Here is a 20,251-nt window from a genome sequence, read left to right on the forward strand (position 1 = left end):
GAAGTAAATCAGCAGATATAGCTGAAGAGGGAGGGGCAGATAAAGTAAATGGAGTGACAGTCTCCATAACCCATTCCAGTCAACATTTCAGCTACAGTATTCTGTATCAGTATTCTGTAATCAAGCTACCGCACCATTGCACTCATTTCTCATGCTAGCAAAGTTATGCTCAAAATCCTACAAGCTAGGCTGCAGCAATATGTGGAGCGAGAACTTCCAGAAGTACAGGCAGGATTTCGAAGAGGCAGAGGAACTAGAGATCAAATTGCGAACATACTCTGGATCATGGAGAAAGCTAGGGAGTTCCAAAAAAACAGGTACTTCTACTTCATTGACTATGCTAAAGCCTTTGATTATGTGGAGCACAACAAATTGTGGCAAGTTCTTAAAGAGATGGGAATACCAGAGGATTTTATCTGTCTCTTGAGAAACCTATATGAAGGTCAACGACCAACAGTGAGAACAAAGCATGGAATCACTGATTGGTTCAAAATTGAGAAAGGAGTTCAGCAAGGCTGTATACTGTCGCCTTGCCTATTTAACTTGTATGTGGAGCACATCATGAGAAAGGCAGGGTTAGATGAGTCACAAATTAGGATCAAGATTGCAGGGAGAAATATCAACAACCTTAGATATGCAGATGATACCACTCTAATGGCAGAAAGCGAAGAGGAACTAAAGAGCCTGTTGATGCGGGTGAAGGAGGAGAGTGCAAAAGTTGGCTTGAAACTCAACATCAAGAAAACGAAGATCATGGCATTCAGCCCTCTCAATTCCTGGCAAATAGATGGGGGAAGAAATGAAGGTAGTGACAGATTTTATTTTCCTGGGCTCCAAGATCACTGCAGATGCAGACTGCAGCAAAGAAATTAAAAGATGCTTGCTCCTGTGGAGAAAAGCTATGGCAAATCTAGACAGCATCCTACAAAGCAGAGACATCACCCTGCCAACGAAAGTGTGTCTAGTCAAGGCTATGGTATTCCCAGTTGCAATGTATTGCTGTGAAAGTTGGTCACCTTAATCTAGCCTTTCCAGGAAAGCCTAAAGTTTGTGATGAATTTGGCTAGTTCAATGAAGTGAAGTTCATGGCAGGTCAACCAACACAAATTTTCCAAACATTTTCATGGAGGTTGGTGCCAATTCATGATCAGATACATTTCCAGACAGACTGCCTCTGCTCAATCTAAATGTTTACTGAGTTTCAAAGCAACACTTGGAGGGCATGTAGAGGAGCTTCAGGGAGAGGTTCCCTATAACTTTTATGTTTCTAGCTTGCACAGGATCTGCTCAATTCAATTCTGAAAAGTGCTATTCTACCGGGTTACAGAGCTCATGAACCAAAATAGTTCACTTGGCTGCTAAAACTTTCAGTCAGTTATGATTTATGAATGACCATGAACTACAAACTGAACAGTATTTTCCTGGTTCTTGCCCATCTCTATATCACCACTCAAAACTGGTGCAAGGCACTCCTGGTCATCATTGCCACCTGCTTTTCCAGCAGAAGACCCAGATCCAGCAGCACCCCAAAGCTACAAACCTCTTTTAAGACAAGTGGAGCTCCATCCAGAGCAGATGTCTTGGATCAACCCCCCCCCCTCCATACACACAAACATACACATTTAGTAGCATTGTTTTGGAAGGATTTTAAGTTTTTTTTAGCCTTCACCTGTCCAAAAACTGTCTCCAGGCACCTGTTCAGTTTCCACACCCACTGCTGGATGTATAAGATTGAGCTGATTTTCATGTACATTCTAGTGGACTGAGTGGTCATGCAGCAATACGTGATGTATAAAATAGCAATTATCTTTAGTAAATCAATTAGTATATATGGACCTCAACCATAGGCTTGGCAGAACTGTTTTAAGTGCCGCAGGGCTCTGATCTCACAGAGTGTTCCACCAGGCCAGCACCAGGATTGAGAAGGACCTGGCTCTTGTTGAGGCCGGAAACCCTGAGCAGATTCTGTGTTCTCAATCATAGTTGTCTTTAAGTTGTATAGCTGATCCCACGGGTATGAAGGTCCCTGGCCATTTATGGCTTTAAAGGTTAAAGCCAAGATTTTGAATCCGATTCAATCTGGAATCTGGAATCAATGCACTGCTACTGTCAAAGGGGATTCAGTATTACTTTTTCTTGTTGGGCTGCTGTGGATTTGCTTTTATGTTGGAAAGAATCTGGGGTACCAGTTTCTGTTCATCAATATCCACTTCGATGGCTTTCATGCTGTACTCTGCAAGGAGGAATTTAGGCTTTTGTCTGCAAGCTGGGATTCTCAAGCAAATTTCACTTCCCTTTAGACAAGCACTTCCCTTTCATTTCCCTTTAGACTTTGCTCGGCATCTGAAACATATTTCTTCTTTCTGAGAATTCTCCAGACAAATGCTTGATATCTTTACATAAATATCACCCCCTCAAAATATGCTGCATACCTGGCTTTTCAGTGCTGATGGCTTGGTGCTGCATCTTTTTGGTTTTAGGAGAATTCTGTATATACTGCTATAGAATACCTGCAGTGCATGAGAAGTATACCAAGAAAGAAAACAAGAACAAGATTACGTGGCTTGAAAAATAATGTATAGTTGTACAAATATAGTTTAGAGCTGGAAGATGCTAGCTACAGCTGTACCATAATGAATATCTGAAACATAGTGAACTTTTTCTGAACAAAATTTAACAGGCTCAGAGCATTTGAAGTTCTGCAAACAGCTCGAGAGATTTTCTAAAAAGAAAAACAGCACAGAATGAGAGTTCCCAAATACCCGCAGAGTGTAAGGTCCAGCCAAGGGCAACAACTTGTAAATATTCCTGTTTCCAGTGAGGACCCTTGTGAGTTGTAATGGCTGCAATTCTTGACTGGGGTCTGTATAGTTTTGCTTTTTATGCAGTTCACAGATTCCTCCATACAGTTTTATCTTAATTCTGTGGTTCGATATATTTTAGTTCTTATTTAAATTGTTTTAATGATGTTTTTGGTTTCTTTAATGTTTTAAGTTTATTATGTATGTTTTGATTTTGGGGGGCGCCTAGGACCTTGTGAGGGCAGAAAGATGGTAAGCATTTTGTAATATAAAAACCATGCATAAAATAAATAAGGGACTTTAGGGTAAAACACTTAGTGGCAATTGACTGCTCAGATTTAGTAGCACAGAAAGTTTGAAAATATTTTAACAGTTCCAGGACCAAAGCTTTTAGCAGCAGAACATTTTCATTTCACTGTCTCTGAAAAATAAAAACTACTCTAGTTTATAAAGGACCTGAATGGGCTTGGGAAGGCTAAGGATTAGAAAGGTATTTGGGAAGAAGTCTCAGAATGTCGATACAGGTCAGGTAAGCCAGATACAGGATGCCTGAAGGAAGGAATAGATTGAAATACAGGAAGCTGAGAAACTGATAAACATAAGAGGCAAAGATTGAAGGAGAAAAATAAGGGTCCATTCCGCACAAGGTTCAATATGGCAAATTGCTTTCGGAAAGAAAAAACAGAATTTTAAAAAGTGGAATTCGGCGTAACGCATAACTGCCTTTGTAGTGGAATCCAGTTGTGTTTCAATCGTTTTCCACAGGTTTACGGTCTCGGCAAAAATCGCTAGAAAGGAAGTGATTTTTGCCATGCTTTGTCCCGCCCCTGGCCGTCAATCAAGCGAGCAGCCAATGGGCTGTTGTTACCATGTTCTGGAAAAGCCCCTTTGCCTTTAAGAAGAGGTTTTTTTAAAAAAGAAAAACACACGTTGCAACGAATATGCCTTGATTCCTTGCTTCCTTGCTTCCTCCTAACATACAGATTCATCTAGCTGGCAGCTGGCCTGTGAGCTGCCGATTCATTGTTGCCACGCTCCCCCGAGTGAAAAAAAAATCCCCCCCCCCCCGTGCACGGGCGCGATTTTTGGCTTAAAATAAAGGGAACTTGCAAACAGGGCTGTGTTATGCTTGGTGACTTGAGGCGAGCTTTAAAGCAGCTCTGTGGAGGGACTGCAGACGGGGAAGCCTCGCTGGGTGAATGAAGGTTCACCAGTTCGTTGTTCTCCGCTCGCTCTGAGAAAAAAAAATGGCGGTCGCTTCGCCGGAAGTTCAGAGGAGAGAGCCAGGGGGAGGGACTTTGCTGAAACTGCAACAATGTTAATGCACAGGTCTTTTTTGCTAGTGTTGCAGATTGCTTGCAAGAGTGTAGCGCTTTCCAGAGGGTGAATCCACCTTTTTGGATTTCCTCGGAAGCTCTATAACAAAGCGCTTTTAGCGGGACTGTTTCAGGAGTGTGGCAGATTGTGTACGACATCGTGCATAAATGCCTATTAGTAGCAATTACAATTTGCCACACTCCTGCAACATTAAACTTGTGCGGAATGGACCAAGGAGTTGAAGTGAATAAAAGATAAGCTTTTAGGAATGAAGATGTAAACTTCTGAAGAGAGTTTGGAGGATGCATGAGAGTACTAGACAGGCAATATAGGACAGTCATGCCACATGGTATCCAAATTAGGGTGCAAAGCATGAGCACCTGGGAACAGCCCCAAGAAAAGCTAAACTTTAGTAAGCAGGAGGGTTCAGCACTTGAAGCTCAAGTATGGGCAGAGAATGCCAGTATTACCCTCCTCACTGGTAAAATCTGCCTGAAGAATAGAAACCTCATAAATAACCTTGCGAGTACTCAAGGTGCAGGCCAAGAGAGAGACTGAACATAGATGTAGGAAAGGGAATAAAAAACCATAGCAGGAAAAAGGGAAAAAAGAATGTCATTTTATATTGATAAGGTCTGAGACCTTGGAAGTCAGAAGAATTAATTATCAGAAATACAACAGCCATGACAGCTATAATGGCTAAAGACTAGAACAATGAACAGGCAATACGGGTCTATGCAGGTTGTGTCTGGATTCCCCATTCTTTCATTCAGCCAGCTGCCTGTTGTGGATTTCTTTCAATCCTCATGCATACAATGGGAGATGTGAGTTGGAACCACAGTGTATAGGTCTGAGTATGGGATGTTCAGGTAAACATCCCTCCACTCATGAACTATGTCATATTAGAAAAAATGTTGCAGGTGGCTTGGTTGAAGCCTGTTCTTCCCTCATGCCACGATCCCAATCTGAAGCAGGCAGTCATGTGCAGTGTTTGAAGGGAACCCAAGCAGCTCAAGACAGAGTAGGAAATACAGACACAACATATGTAGACCACAGCTTATAAACTAGTCCTCCATGTGAATGCAACAATTAATTTTATAAACTACTTAAGCTAACAAACCAGATCTTTTAAAGAGAGCAAGATTTATTGAGTTTTAGATGTATACCTCGCTCTTCCCCAGGGGGCTTAGGGAGGCTTACAACAATGTTTAAAAGACATAGGAATTAAATATTAATCTCAATTTTAAAGTTCTAACATTCAGTTTTAATTTTTTTATATGGAATTCATTGTACAGATACTTATGTCCACCTCTTCGTTGCACAAAATAGTTACTGAACTGGGGAGGGGGGCATATGGAATTCTTAAGGAGTTTTCTGTGGATGGACATTTGAGCAGGGAGATCAGCACCATTTTGATGCTATTTCTAGGCCTCAAACCATAGGTTTGGCACAACAGCTCTGCCTTTCAGGCCCTGCAGAAATGATTAAGGTCCCACAGGGCCCTGATGTCATTGGGCAGAGCATTCCACCAGGTTGGGGCCAGGGCTAAAAAGGCCATGGCTCTGGTTGAGGCCAATTTTACTTCTTTGGGGCCAGGGACCCAGATCTCAGCACTCTTGGGGTGGGGGGGAGATGTGCAATGGAAGAGATATTTCCACAGAAACAAGGACTATAAAGCTTAGCACCAAGAATCTGATCTGGTCTCAGATCTTAGTCCAGTGCAGCTGGAAAAAAAGCAGGCTGAATATGTGTTCTCCATTGGTTATGAAAGTAGTTTAGATTGGAATTATATTATATAACTTTCCTGTGCATACCCAGAAAGGGTTAGTGACTTAAGGCAGATTAAGTCTTGCTGAATGATCATTTAAACTCTTCCTAGATTCTAAATCCATTTTTCAGTAAGTCTTCAATGGGTTAGTGCTGATATACCACATGTGAACTTTATATCATTATTTCACTTGTACTAATTATTTTATAAATAAGCAACATTCTTTGTTTTTTGCAATCTTATTTGAATAAGCAGAATCTCCTTTGTCCAGGAAGATGACTTTGTATATATGTACATTTTCTCCTCCTAATTTGTAGCAAAGGAAAGATCCTAATCAGCTTTGTGACTTTCTAGATAGTCATGTATACAGCCAATCATTCAAGCTTTTCAGCATGACAGATGTTGTGTTTATTTATAGTTCAGGCACCTTGGATGAGCTAATTCATCAGATGGACTTGCAAAGCAGGGTGAAATCACAAAGAGAGTGCTTAGCCATGAAAGATGACATTAGCATATTTAAAGTAGGACCAGAAAGCAAACCTCCTTCATTACTGAAATACAAGGAAGGCACTGTAATTCTGGCTGCTGGATATTGCATCGCACTAGGAGATAGTTTTGACATTTCCCCCCTGCCATTGTAACCAGAAACCTCCCCCATTTTGATTTTATTTCTTTGTGTGTGTGAATCAAAGTAGTGATTCTCTATATTTGTACCATTTCTTTACCCCATAACATTTTTCAGTATTATTAACCAATTTATCAATGAGCATTACTATATTTCAAAAGGGATAAATTATATGAACAAGTACAGTATGAAGTCTTAATTTTTTTAAATGAAAAAAAAAACATACAGTGTGCAGAGGCCAACATGCTATAGTGGCTAGAGTGTCAGACTAGAACTGGAGACATCCAGATTTTAATCCCCACATTGCTATGAAATACATGGGGAAACCTTGGTCTGGTCACCATCTCCTATCCTTAGACAGCTGTAAAAATGTATGGTGCCTTCAGGTCCTTGGAAGGGTTCACATGCTACAGATCATTGGGGCCACTTGGGGTTTTATATTATGAACCTGCAACTCCTTATGAGAGCCTGTAATGTCCTTTTCACCATCTGAACCATTTCAGCTGTCCTATGAGACCCTATGAGCAGGATACAGATTGCCACTATAAAGGTCCTTGATCTATTCCTATGCAGATGTAATGAATGCAGTGAACTGGGCACCATCCTTTGCTAATGTATGCAATAGTTTGCCAATTCCTCTGGTTTACTTCAATAATCTGGCAAGGTAGCTTGTGCAAAGTCTCAACCTTCAAACAGTGTGCTCATTCACCATGGTTGTTTTGGCCAAAGGAAGGTCTGTGCTTTCAGAAAGGATAAATTTGTTCCTAAAAATTTTTTTTTTCAAATGCTGTGTTTACAATGGGAGCATCTATTAAGTAGTGCTTTGTTTTGCTGAACTGTGGAATTCATAGTACAGATTCTCAGAAGCAGAGCAAAGTCATTTCCAACAGGGCTGCATTTACCATTCTGGTAAGTATGACACTGATAATGTTTCCTAGTTCTGAGATGGTAAATGGAGTTCAAAATTCCCATTCAGCTATAGAGTTCAATGGGTGAATTCCTGTTTCTCAGCATAATTGATATCACAAAGTTATTGGTAAGATTAATAAAATCATAGTTGCTGAGTCCCTTGTAAGCTAAACAGAGTGACAGCAATGATTGTTAAATTGTGGCCTGCAGAATATTAGTGAATACTTGTGTACCATTTTATTGTATGTACCATCAGTTATGGCTGGCCTCACCAAACCTGTTTTGCTATCAGGAGCAGCCTTAGCCAATAGCCCACATGAGCAGGGCCCCAGAAACAGAAGCCAGAAGAGGAGCCCTGGCAGATGGTATGACTTTCTCCACAGCTTCAGAGGGAGCTCATCTTACTCTCCACAGTCTGGAAAGGGCTGGAGGGAGGCATCTAAAGAGCTTTTGGATCAGCTGTTGGGTGGGCTCCCCCCAGACCCTTTCCAGGTTTTGGAAAACTTGCTTATGCCTTGGCATTAGATGGAGATCACAGAGGATGGATGGAGACTTAAACAGCTTGTTTGGTGGTGGGGGGGGGAGAGCCTAAGGTTGCCATCTCCTCTTTGGGGGGAAGAGGCTAGAGCTCTCTCTGACTTCCAACTCCTCTCCAGAAGACAGAAATCAGTTTCCTTGGGGGACATGGCTGTTTTGGAAGGGTGAACACCTTGTGTTATATCCTTCTGAGGTCCTTGCCCTCCCGTGGCTCTACTCAGAAATCACCAGTAATGTCTCAACCTGAAATTAGCAGTCCTATTCCCAGGAAAGGCCATTATGAACCTGCAACTCCTTATGAGAGCCTGTAATGTCCTTTTCACCATCTGAACCATTTCAGCTGTCCTATGAGAACAAATCACATGCCTTGCCCTGCTCTATGGATGAGCCAGCCTCCTCTTCTCGAAAAGCAGGCTCAGAACCTTTGTTCTGAAACTGGCTGAATGGCCTTTGGCCAGTTGCTCTCTATTTTCCTCTTTCAGCCTAGCACACTTAAGGGGGATGTTTATGAGGGAAGAGAACAATATATCATGTTCTGAGATCCTTGGACAAAGGGTGAGATGAAATTTTGCTACATATTAAGGCAAGGATTTCTTTCTTTGGTTTTATGTATATAATGATTATGTGTCCAACTTTCTTCTGTCCATCAACAGTTTTCTAGAGCCTATTGTACAATAAAGTCTGGCTATTTTATTGCTATTAAAAACATACTCACCATTCTCCTTTTACTATAGATGTGATTTTTAAAAGAGGGTATTGAATCATACCTAAAGGCTGACTCCCTGCAGGAGAAATGATGAATAGCAGAGACAAGATGCCCTTGGTGTTTGCTGCTATATAACGCATACAATCTATTATCACTATCACTAAGCATTATAAAGCTGAACTTGTATGCAAACAATTCACTCCCTACCTGATTGGCCCTCCCTTGGGGTATGCCATCAATAGGGAGAGAACATTCTGCCAGCGAGGGCCAATCAGTTCAAATTGCATTCTACCAATAAGGTCCAATCAGTTCACTTTGCACTCTTCCAATAAGGGCCAGTCAGGTCAAACTGCATGCAGATAGCCAGGAAAACTCTCTACCCTAGGAATGTTTACTCATGAGTGAGGACCTATGAGTTTAAATTATACTCTGCCAATGAGGGCCAATCAGGTCAAATTGTGTACAGACTACCAGGAAAAATCTGTACCCTGAGAATGTATACTCATGAGTAAGTCATGGCCCTCAGCCAGGATAGTTTAGATCCAACCATGAGGGAGCTCTAAGCCAGGAAAGGCTAATAAAGGCTCAGTTCCCTTACTTCAATTTCCTGCCAGTTGCAGAAGTGTGCTGGGTTGGTCTGGTGATTTTTTATGTTGTCCAAGCCATTCCCCTTTTCTCTGACTGACCCTTGTTTTTTCCTTGACATATATTTACAATAAATTACATATGCTACCATGCCAATTCATACGATCCTGTTCAGTAAAAAGGGACCATGAAATAAGACTATTGTTTAGCAGTCATCTTTTTTGCTGGCATTCTGTGCCTTTTGAATGCTGTCTGAATAGACCATAAACTGCATCTGATGTAGAGGAAGGCAAACTTTAAGCAAGCAATTTGTAAGCTGTTTGCCTTAACAGAGTTCCATGGAAGTTTAGTAATGCTGTGGCCCCTGTGAAAAATCTGCTTAAAAATTAAATGGAACTTGCTTGCTATTCCTGTTTGCTTCAAAGCCAGCCTGCCACCATTTTCTTGAACTCTTGATGAATCTGCAAATAAAAACAAATATTATTTTGAATGATTACATGACTTTCAGTGGCAATCATCCTCCTACAAAGTGGGTAACTGTCTATGTCACATACTCAGAGCTTAACGGATAGACGGCAAAATCATGGATGCTGGACAGCTGGGGTAGAGGATGTACCACATAAAAATGAATCCGGTTTGAATTTCCATAATAGCCAGGAACTTAGAATGTTTGACTGGGACCTGAAGGACCTTGGCCATGTGACCTTGGGCCGACCACTTCCTCCCCCCCCCTCCCTACATACTTCATGGGTTTGAATATATAATGAGAGGAGAATGATGAGTAACTGGGGTGCAAATTAGAACACTTCATAAAAAGAAACTTTTCAAGGATTTGAGGAGCCTGCCAATTCCTTTGTGGTAAACTTTTCTCATCACAAATGAAGACTTCAGTCACTTAAAAGTTTCCTAGCCATTAGATTGCAACACATTATAACTGCTATAGTACATGACTTTTACAATTTACTTTAAGATTCTGAATGTGTCATCACTTTGGAAAAAATCCAGCATTTGTTTTCAGAGTCATTAGGAAGAGATTTGTGTAGTCTGAGTCAGTGGTCCCCAACTGCCCCGGAATTATTGTTAGAATCATCCTATGACTGGAAACAATATGAATGATGCTTGAGAGTCTGTAAGTGTACATTCAAGGGAGTTGTTTTCTTTTTTGGGTAGTCCAGAATCCTGAGAATATCAGAAGAATTCAAAGATATTCCAGTCCTTTTGGGGTTAGCAGTAAATTAGGACATGTAATGGGAAAATATCAATTGTTACATTGGAATAAAGATTTCCCAGTATATTCCACAGCAGCCTTTTAATTCCTGCTTTAAACTAACTCATTCCCTGTAGTGAAGGAATTCTGAGATATAGCAAGACTGCTGAAATCAAGACTGCTGAAATTAACTGTTTCAGTTTACTGCTGTATGTATCACCACCGGTCTTCAGGTGTTGTGAGGTAATGTTGTTTCTGAGGGAGCCAAATCAAGGGCAGAAGAGAAGCCAGAAATATGGTAGTGAAATACATGCAGAAATAAACAACCAGCTTTCTCAAGCTTCCAGCACTGGTAACTAAATGACACTATTATCATGTCGCAGTTTCTGCTTCTCTCTATCTGGAGTTAGAAAACATACTTAAATGTAAGGATGCAAGGATCTGGCAACCAAGATCAAGATTATCACAGTGATCATCATTAACATATGCAGGTGAGAAAGTTGGCCAGTGAAGAAAGCCAACAGGAAAAAAGTTGATTCATGTATAATGTGGTATTGGAGAAGCGTTTTACAGATACCATGGCCTGCCAAAATGAGAAATAAGTAGGACCTACATCAAACCATGTCTGAACTCTCCATAAGACTAAATCGAGGCTATAATACTTTGGCCATTTTGTGAGAAAACAAGAGTCACTGGGAAAGACCATAATGCTCGGAAAAGTTGAAGGCAGAAGGAAAAGAAGAAAACCCAGCATGAAATGGATTGACTCAACGAAGACAGCCATGGCCCTCAGTTGGCAAGACCTAAATGAGACTGTTAACAACAGGACATTGTGGAGGTCACTAATTCATTAATATCTCTATGTCAGAAGTGACTTGAAGGCACTCACATCTCTCTGGGTTGCTTTATACATTAGGCAGAAATAGCAAAAGAGGAAATATATGACTTAAGCCTTCTTTTGTCTTCTGTGATGGGGGAAAGTTTCCTGAGAGAGTTCTTCAGGGGCAAAGACTAATGAGAATAATGCCTGTAAAAAACCCAAACTCCTCTTTTTTTAGAGCAAGCATCAGAAACAGTGGTGAAGCTTTTGAAGTAATTTTCAAACCAGCTTGCTTTGTGTCTTTCCAAACCAAGCACAGTCTATCAGCTAGCCTAGTACAGGATCAATGAAACATACTGTCTTTTTGCCTGCCTGAAACCATAAGAAGGGAAATATCAAAAAACTGGTGGGCCACAGGAAATAGGTGATAAACTATATTAAGTTTAGTATGATATATCACAATATGTGTTGTTAGGACCCCAGGACACCTCCCTGTGTACAAGGAGGTGTTTGCCTGCAAACCTCCTTTGCTACTAATATTTCTGGTATCCCTTAGCGAAGTATGGCTGGGCCAGAGAGCTTGTGCAGTCATATTTTCAGAAAGAAGACATTCTTGGTCTAATGGGCTACCATATCTGTCTTTCACAGAGTAAGCTAATTAATTGCACAAGGGGCCTAATCTTTGACCTTTCCCTCATCCTGGGATGCCTCAGCAAAGAAATCTTCAGACTCTTGACAATTTGCTAGTCTAGCTGGGTGACCTTGGGCTAGCCACAACACTGACAGAGCTGTTCTGACTGAGCAGTAATATCAGGGCTCTCTCAGCCTCTCCTCCCTCACAGGGTGTCTGTTGTGGGGAGAGGAAAGGGAAGTAAGCTGCTTTGAGATTTCTTTGGGTAGAGAAAAGCAGCATATAAGAACCAACTTTTATTCTTCTCTCAGATAGCCTTCAGTGCTATCTCAACAACCTAGAGTTATTCTTCCTTGATTCAAATAATTGATTCAGTTATCAATTTGTTTGCCAGATGATGAAGTCCTTTTTAACATATTGGCTCTACGACACCCGAACACCTATTCAGGTAAGAATGCAAGTGCTACAGTTGCCTGACAAAAACCCGTTCTTAATTATCTCACTCTAGATGTTTCCTCTGTGTCTTTGTCACAGACTTACTAAAACTATTAGTGATCTTCATTTCTATATTTCACACTGGTAATTAATTTAAGTATATTGTTTTAGGGGCTAATTGCCCAAACCTGGCCTTAGGATACGTTTTTGGACATTTAAATGCCACACTGGACACAGTCTTGTGTGTGCTGTTCCTAGATCCACACCGCTCACCCAGCTTGCTTAGCTGGTTCATCTGGCTGCTTCTTTCCTCATGGACTTATCCATGTTATGTGAGGTAGCTATCGAACTTTTCTGACCCATCTCAACTCTTTTCTTTATTCTTGTATGCTCACTTAGTTTTTAAAAATGTGTAAGTGCATTAGGACTTCTGTTACTCAATAAAATCCTTTTTGGTTAATTTCAAAGTTTGCCTCTGCCTGAGATTTCTGGCTAGGATACTTCTCCCATATACACACTTGTATAGTCTCCAAGAATCACTAATCCCCCCATCATATATTTGGAAGATAAGTCTAATTTTGGTAAGAGTGTAGGCTGCAAAGCAGAAACATGGGCTACAAAGTGTTGTACTCTAGCTGCAGCTACAACGAAACAAGCTGCCATATTTAGATGGCAGAGAGCTTAGAGGAATGATTCTCATTTCTTCTAAGTTTCTTCAATAGACTTTCTCAGAAATTTATAAAGTTTCAAAAAGCCTTATACTTCCCAGTGATTTTCTCCCATGGTCACAGTGCCCAATGTTTTAGTTATATGCAATAAGTAAATTAAAATATAAATGTCTACTAACTGAGGCTACTGTAAATGAACTCATCACTTAAACCCCTTGAGGGATGTCTTCTGGATGGCTATATTACATAGATATAATTAATGCAGCTTGCCCTGATACAGTGTGTACAAGAACAATAAGAAGTATAAAAACAGGATATTGTATACCTGTTTCCTTAGTATGATCCCACAGGGGATACCTTTACCTTTACCTTCCTTAGTATGGATGGAATATTTGCAGACCAATACTATGTAGAGTTACCACTAATGATCCCCATTGAAATCAGTGGCTTTAGAACTAAGTAACTGCACAACATTGCAGTGTTAGATTTCTGTTGTTCAAGATGCCTGCTTGAAGAGAAGATCTCAACTTTTCTTTCAGATATTAATGGAGTTGGTTCTCCAGAGACCCTCTGGGTTCTGATACAAGGAGTTCCTTTCTGCCTAACTATTCTTTTTTCCCTTTTGGTTTGCTACAGACTATATTTTAAGGGAAGAGGGAAGAGGAATCACATTTCTGGAACACTTTGCAGCTACTTGCTGGAGAGCTGTAACAAACGGCTGTAAGACAAAAAAAATCAATACATTGGCACTGTCAAAACAGAGTGTATCTATGACAATCTGGAGAACATTATGGAGTTTGAATCTTTGTTCTTGTTATTTATTAATGACTGTAGAAGAACAAAAACATTGTTGTGTGGAATTATAGACATAAATAACTAGGTTTACTTCTAGCGACCAATTGTCAGTTTTAGTAGCAAACAGCATCGTCTCCAGAGCCAGTGAATGATACATTTTTCACAGACTTCAGTGGAGATTATATAGCCATATTTTACATAAATATTGAAGCATTAACTAAGGAGAAGGGTAAAATGACATGTCAACCATCTCTACCCACTCACACTGGTCCTGTAAACCTAGATACCTACATATCGAGGAGTGGGAACAAATTTAGAAGGAAGTAAAAAACAAACAAACAAAAAACAGATTTCGGTATTTATTACATCATTTTACCTCTCTGCTATAAGTGAACTCATGGAGAGTCCCCAGGAAAGCACCCGGGCAGGCCATCAACAGACTCATCCTCGGCTTCCTCAAGGCTGCAACATCAGATGCTTCCCAACCCTGAACCAGATAAATACTTTGATTAGCAACATTTCAAAAAGTGGAGATAATAGTCAATAAATTCCCATGTACTCATACTGTTCAATATGAGGAATATACTGAATTACTAAGGACTTGTCCACTATGGATTGTTTCACTAATTGAGTAGTTCCTTTATTGATAATTAATATTTGCATTTTTTGCTACCATGCCACATGGCTCAAAGAAGAACTGTTCTTTATACCCTACCTTTCACTGCCCAAAGAAGTCTCAAATTGGCTTACAAACACCTTTTCTTTTCCTCTCCCAACAACAGATGCCCTGTGAAGTACGTGGGGCTGAGAGAGCTCTGAGAGAACTGTCAGGTGAGAACAACATAAAAGAACAGATTATAGTCCACTGCTCTTAACCACTACTACACCATGCTGACTCTCTTAAGAACTTCTTACTTCAATAATAAGAGCCCTCAATGTGGATTTTTTTTCTACACTATACTGTGTCTTGTGACCATATTTAAAAAAAACAAGGGCATTGTTACCAGTAATTCTGATATGTGAAGGAATTAAACAAAGTATGCTGAGATTAAAATTCTTATGCAGAGAAACTCCATTCACTTGTGTTATTTCCTAAAACAAAAAAATAATTTCAGTTTAGATACACAGCATACACATAAAATCAAAGATGACTACAATATAACATAAAGAATTGCATGCTGTTTCCCATGCAGTTTGTATAATAATAGCAGCTGAAAATGCTAAGATACAAAGAGAATCATATTGAAGTGGGCAAGGTAGCTGATATTACCATGATCTCATAGTTCCTGTGCAACAAATATACAAAGGGTTTGAAGAATGTATTGTACTATCCTTTTTAGAAGGAAGTAGGCAAAAGGTTGATGGAAGTAAATAAAATACTGATTCTCTTGCTACTGAAGGATGGAGAATTCTTCATAAATTTGATATACTTTGAAGTCTGAACATATGTAAAGCAGAATATAAAGATGCATAACCAGAGATATTTTCTATTTTCATAATTTACAATCTGATATAGAATGATAGAATCAGAATTTGAAGGGGCCATACTGGCCATCTAGTCCAATCCACAGCTAAGTGCAGGATCAGCCTAAAGCATCCAGGATAAGTACCTGTCCAGCCACTGCATGAAGACTGCCAGTGAGGGGGAGCTCACCACCTCCTTAGGCAATCGATTCCACTGTTGAACTATTCTGATGTGGAAAAAAATTCCTGATATCTAGCCCATATCATTCTATACATAGTTTAAACCCATTACTATGGGTCTAATCCTCTGCTGCCAACCAGAACCTTTCCCTACTCACCTTCTTTCAAATACTTAAAGAGAGTAATCATGTCCCCTCTGAACCTCCTCTTCTCCAGGCAGAACATTCCCCAATCCTTCAGCCTTTATTCATAGGGCTTGGTCTTGGGGCCCTGGATCATCTTCATTGCTCTCTTCCACACTCTTTCAATTTTGACCATATTCTTTTTGAATGGTAGCCTCCAGAACTACACACAATACTCCAGATGCAGTCTAACCAATGCAGTATACAGGGGGACTATGACATCTTGCAATTTTGAGGTGATGGTCTGACTCAGTAGAAGACAGGTTCTCTGATAAGATCTGTATTCTTCCAAGTGACAAACTCAACACGAACAATTAACACTGCATCTGTAGAAAAAATTAATAATGTTTCAGTTTAGATAAAATCTGGGTCTGAAGAATCAACTAATGCTTTTTTAAAATAATGTATTTACTTCAACTGTACCCCCACTTTTCTCCCTAGTGGGGACCCAAAGTAGCTTACAACATTCTCCTCCTCACAACAACCCTCAAGTTAGGCTGGGAATATTTAACTGGCCCAAGTTTACCCAGTAAGCTTCCATGGCAGAGGAGAGGTTTAATTCTGGGTCTCCCAGTTTCTAATCCACTGTACCATGCTGGCTCTACTTTACTTGATCTCAAATGATTGTAACAGCCCAAGGCACATGAACATGGTGTACATAACCAGACATTTTATGCAATTTATGGGATAATTGCCAGATTGAAACTACATATAAACTGGGTTTAAAGTCTGTCTCTGAAATATATATATATCTCTGCTTCACCAGAAAATATAATCATTAGCAGTGGTCAGTGGAGGCACTAATATGCATATATGCATTGATTTTATTGAGGCTATGCTATAAGCTAAGCCTCTTGTGGTGCAGAGTGATAAGGCAACGACATGCTGTCTGAAGCTGTCTGCCCATGAGGTTGGGTGGTCGATCCCAGCAGCCGGCTCAAGGTTGACTCAGCCTTCCATCCTTCCGAGGTCAGTAAAATGAGTACCCAGCTTGCTGGGGGATAAACGGTAATGACTGGGGAAGGCACTGGCAAACCACCCCGTATTGAGTCTGCCATGAAAACGCTAGAGGACGTCACCCCAAGGGTCAGACGTGACTCGGTGCTTGCACAGGGGATACCTTTACCTTCATACTATAAGCCTTGGGTTTTTAACTTAAATAAATATCAGCACTAAATTTTAAAAGTGTGTTCTATCCTACAGAGGCTTACGTTCTTTACCCTTATTTCTTTCCCCGGAAAATATAATCTTTAGCAGTGTCAATTTATACAAAAGGATGTAATTCTGCTTAGAATAACACCTGAAACCTTCTATCCAGGCAGTACTTATATTTTTTAATTTATTTATTATTAAATTTCTAGACTTTCCCTTTCAGCACAGCGATCTTGGGGTGATTTATAACAATCCTAAATAATACAATAATCATAACAGTTAAAATCAGTTAAAACAATTAACAGATTAAACTGTTTATCCACCAGATGGTTGGTGATTCCCAGTTAATTCTTCTGATTCAGGCAGACAATTAGCTATTGGGTTGTAGCAGGCAAGGCCCTTGTATTGTTCATATTTTTTGTTCATCTGAGCTGGCCTCCACCATAGGCCTGGCAAAAGAGCCCTACAGAACTGTGTTAGTTCCATGAGTATCCTGACATCATTGGGGAGCTTGTTCCACCTGGCTGGGACCAAAGCCAAAAAAGCCCTGGCCCTGGTTAAGGCCAGTTGGATCTCTTTTGGCCTGGGGATTGCTAGGCAATTTTCTGTTGTGGACTGAAGTGTCCTCCAGGGGATATATTCAGATGGCGATCCCTTACATATGCAGGGCCCAGACTGCATATGTCCTTAAAGTTAAGAACCAAAAGCTTGAAGTGAACCTGGAACTCCACTGAGAGTCAATGTAGCTGATGCAATACTAGTCTAATTTGGGCCCTCCATGGTGTCCTAGTGAGAACCCGTATGGCAGCATTTTGAACCCGGTGTAATTTCTGGATTAGGGTCAAGGGTAGGACAGTATAGAGTGAGTTACAGTAGCCTAGTGTTGAGTTGACAATCACATGGATTATTGTGGCCAGCTCTTCTAGGCACTAGTAGCTTGGCCTGGTGAAGAAGAAAAAAAACCTGTCTTTCTACTTTTGTGCCTGGTGAAGAAGAAAACAAAAACCCTGCCTTTCTACTTTTGTGCCTCGAGCCTCCACTGATAAGGAAGCATCAGAAATCATGCCCAAGTTCCTGTCCATCTGTGTAGCTGATAGTTGTACCCCATCCAGGTTGGACAAGCATAGTTCCTGATCTGACTCCTTTCTGCTTAGCCAAAGAACCTCCATCTTTGAGGGATTCAACTTCAAGTAACAACCCTTAAGCCACTCCACCACCACCTCAAAGCAGCCAGCCAATTAGTCTGGAGGGGCACCTGGTCGACCATCCCTCAGGATATAGAGTTGAGTGTCATCTGCATATTGGACCATAGCTCCAGATCAGTCTGGCAAATGGGTGCATAAAGATGTCAAATAATATCAGGGAGAGAACTGCCCCTGCGTAACTCCACATTGGAGTTGGCAGAGGTGCAATTGGTTCTCCCCGATTGCAACTCTGTGCCCTCAATACCAGAGAAAGGAGCCCACTGATGTGCTATCCCCCATATCCTCGTGTCTATGAGGCGGTGAGCAAGAAGTTCATTGTCTACCATGTCAAACCCTGCCATAAGATCTAATAATACAAACAGCACTGACCCACCTCAGTCGTCTCCGGGGATCATCCATCAAGGCAATCAGTGGCATCTCCACCCTGTGGCTGAGATGGAAGCCTGACTGGAATGGGTCAAAGACCAAAGTTTCTTCGAGGTACACTTATTGGATATGCTTCCAGGCATGTTTATTCCAGGTATGCTTCCAGGTATGCTTATGCTTATTAGGTCATTTCCTGAAATTGAAAGCAGGGTCCAGTTTTATTTATTTATTAGATTAGATAGATTTTATACCGACATATGGTTCAGAGAGCCATTCAGTCGTGTTCGTTACCATTATGAGCTCGGAATTTGTAACTGCAAACAGAGGAGAGAGCAAAGAGAGAAAATCCTGGCTTCTAATGTCACAGGAGCCCTTAATTGCATATTGGAGAAGACTTCCATACTTCTTTTCTTGGAGGAAAATGCCTTTGTGTGTGCTCTCTCCCCTGTGGGGGCCTTCCCCCTTTTTTCTCTCTAGTCTGGTCTCTGCCATTTTTTGTGGCTTTAATTAGGAGAGAAGGTATTTGACTGACAGGTGGGCATATTGGCAAGCACCTCATTTGGTCACCCAGCTGCCTAACTCAGAGCCCCTGACCTACACATCCGGGTAGGCTGCGCTCATGTGAGCTGGTCTCTTATGGAGACCCCCTTCCTTCAGGGCTCCAGTATGCAAACTAGAGCCCTGACAAACCCCGGGCTATACCGTGTGCCCCCTTTAAACTTCTGTGACACAACAAATAGCAACAATGTAACCAGATAACAAGGACAGGAAGGTGGGAAGCTGTCCTGATGGCAACTGACGGTGGAAAGGCTGGGCCCATGCATATGGCGCCTTAAATAGGATAGCTTTTTCTGATGCACATGAGATCACACTCTGAGTACTGAACTTAATGATAGCGGTGACTTTAGGGACATAATACAGGAATTTGTCTCCAAAAAAGGATATAATTTGCACATTACAGATCCCACTCAACCATTGAGCTATACATTATAGAGAGTTCTATATAGGTACATTTCTATATAGAGTGTATTATCATAATTTTGACCACTGAGGAAGACCCGGAAGGGTCGAAACGCGTTTGGTCCTTGGTTCTATGTGATGTTAGTTCAGTACAGTTTTTAAGAAGTTTTTATTCTGTTGTGTACCATAATAAACAACTAACAAGTTTTACATTAATTTTATTGTTCAGCTCAACTTTTGAGTTCCTACCTGTCAAGGTTGGGTTTTGTTCCTTTTTTGGTTTAGCCTTAAATAGGCCCACCATGAGGCCCACCCCCTTCCACCGCCAACATGCACATCCAGCCAGGCATGCTCACACACTGCCAGGTGTCATCGTGCCTTGCCAGCCAGCCCCTGCCTCATCAATTGGCAGCTGTGGTTATTCGTGGCTGTGCTTTTGTAGCTCAAAATGGATATTGGACACGTTGATAGATACTTGTTCTACTAGAAGAGAACAAACCTTTAGTCAGCTTTGTGGAAGGCAATCAAATGAGGAGAAGCAAATAATATTATTATTATTATTATTATATTTATATTTATACCCCGCCTCCCCCCGAAGGCTCGAGGCGGCTTACATAAACCCGTCCCCTAAAACCATAAAATGACAATAAAAACCAATGATTTACAATAATTGTAACAGCGATGGCGTAGCCTACTCATTTGCTCTCCGCATCCTCATCTACGGTGGGGGGTGACGCTCTCTACCACCAGTTTGTGATAGCAGTTAATAGCAGTTAATATATGACCAAACTCTTGTTACCAACAGTTTGATCTGAAGCAGATGTTGTCCAGAAGGAGGTAGGCTAAGAACAACAGTACTATCCTAACACAGCCCGCGGCGACCTAATAAAAGGGTAAGGCCTTGGAAGGCAGGATGTGTCCATGATGAGGAAGGGCGC

The sequence above is a fragment of the Paroedura picta genome, chromosome 2, assembly GCF_049243985.1.
Source record: "Paroedura picta isolate Pp20150507F chromosome 2, Ppicta_v3.0, whole genome shotgun sequence".
NCBI lineage: Eukaryota > Metazoa > Chordata > Lepidosauria > Squamata > Gekkonidae > Paroedura > Paroedura picta.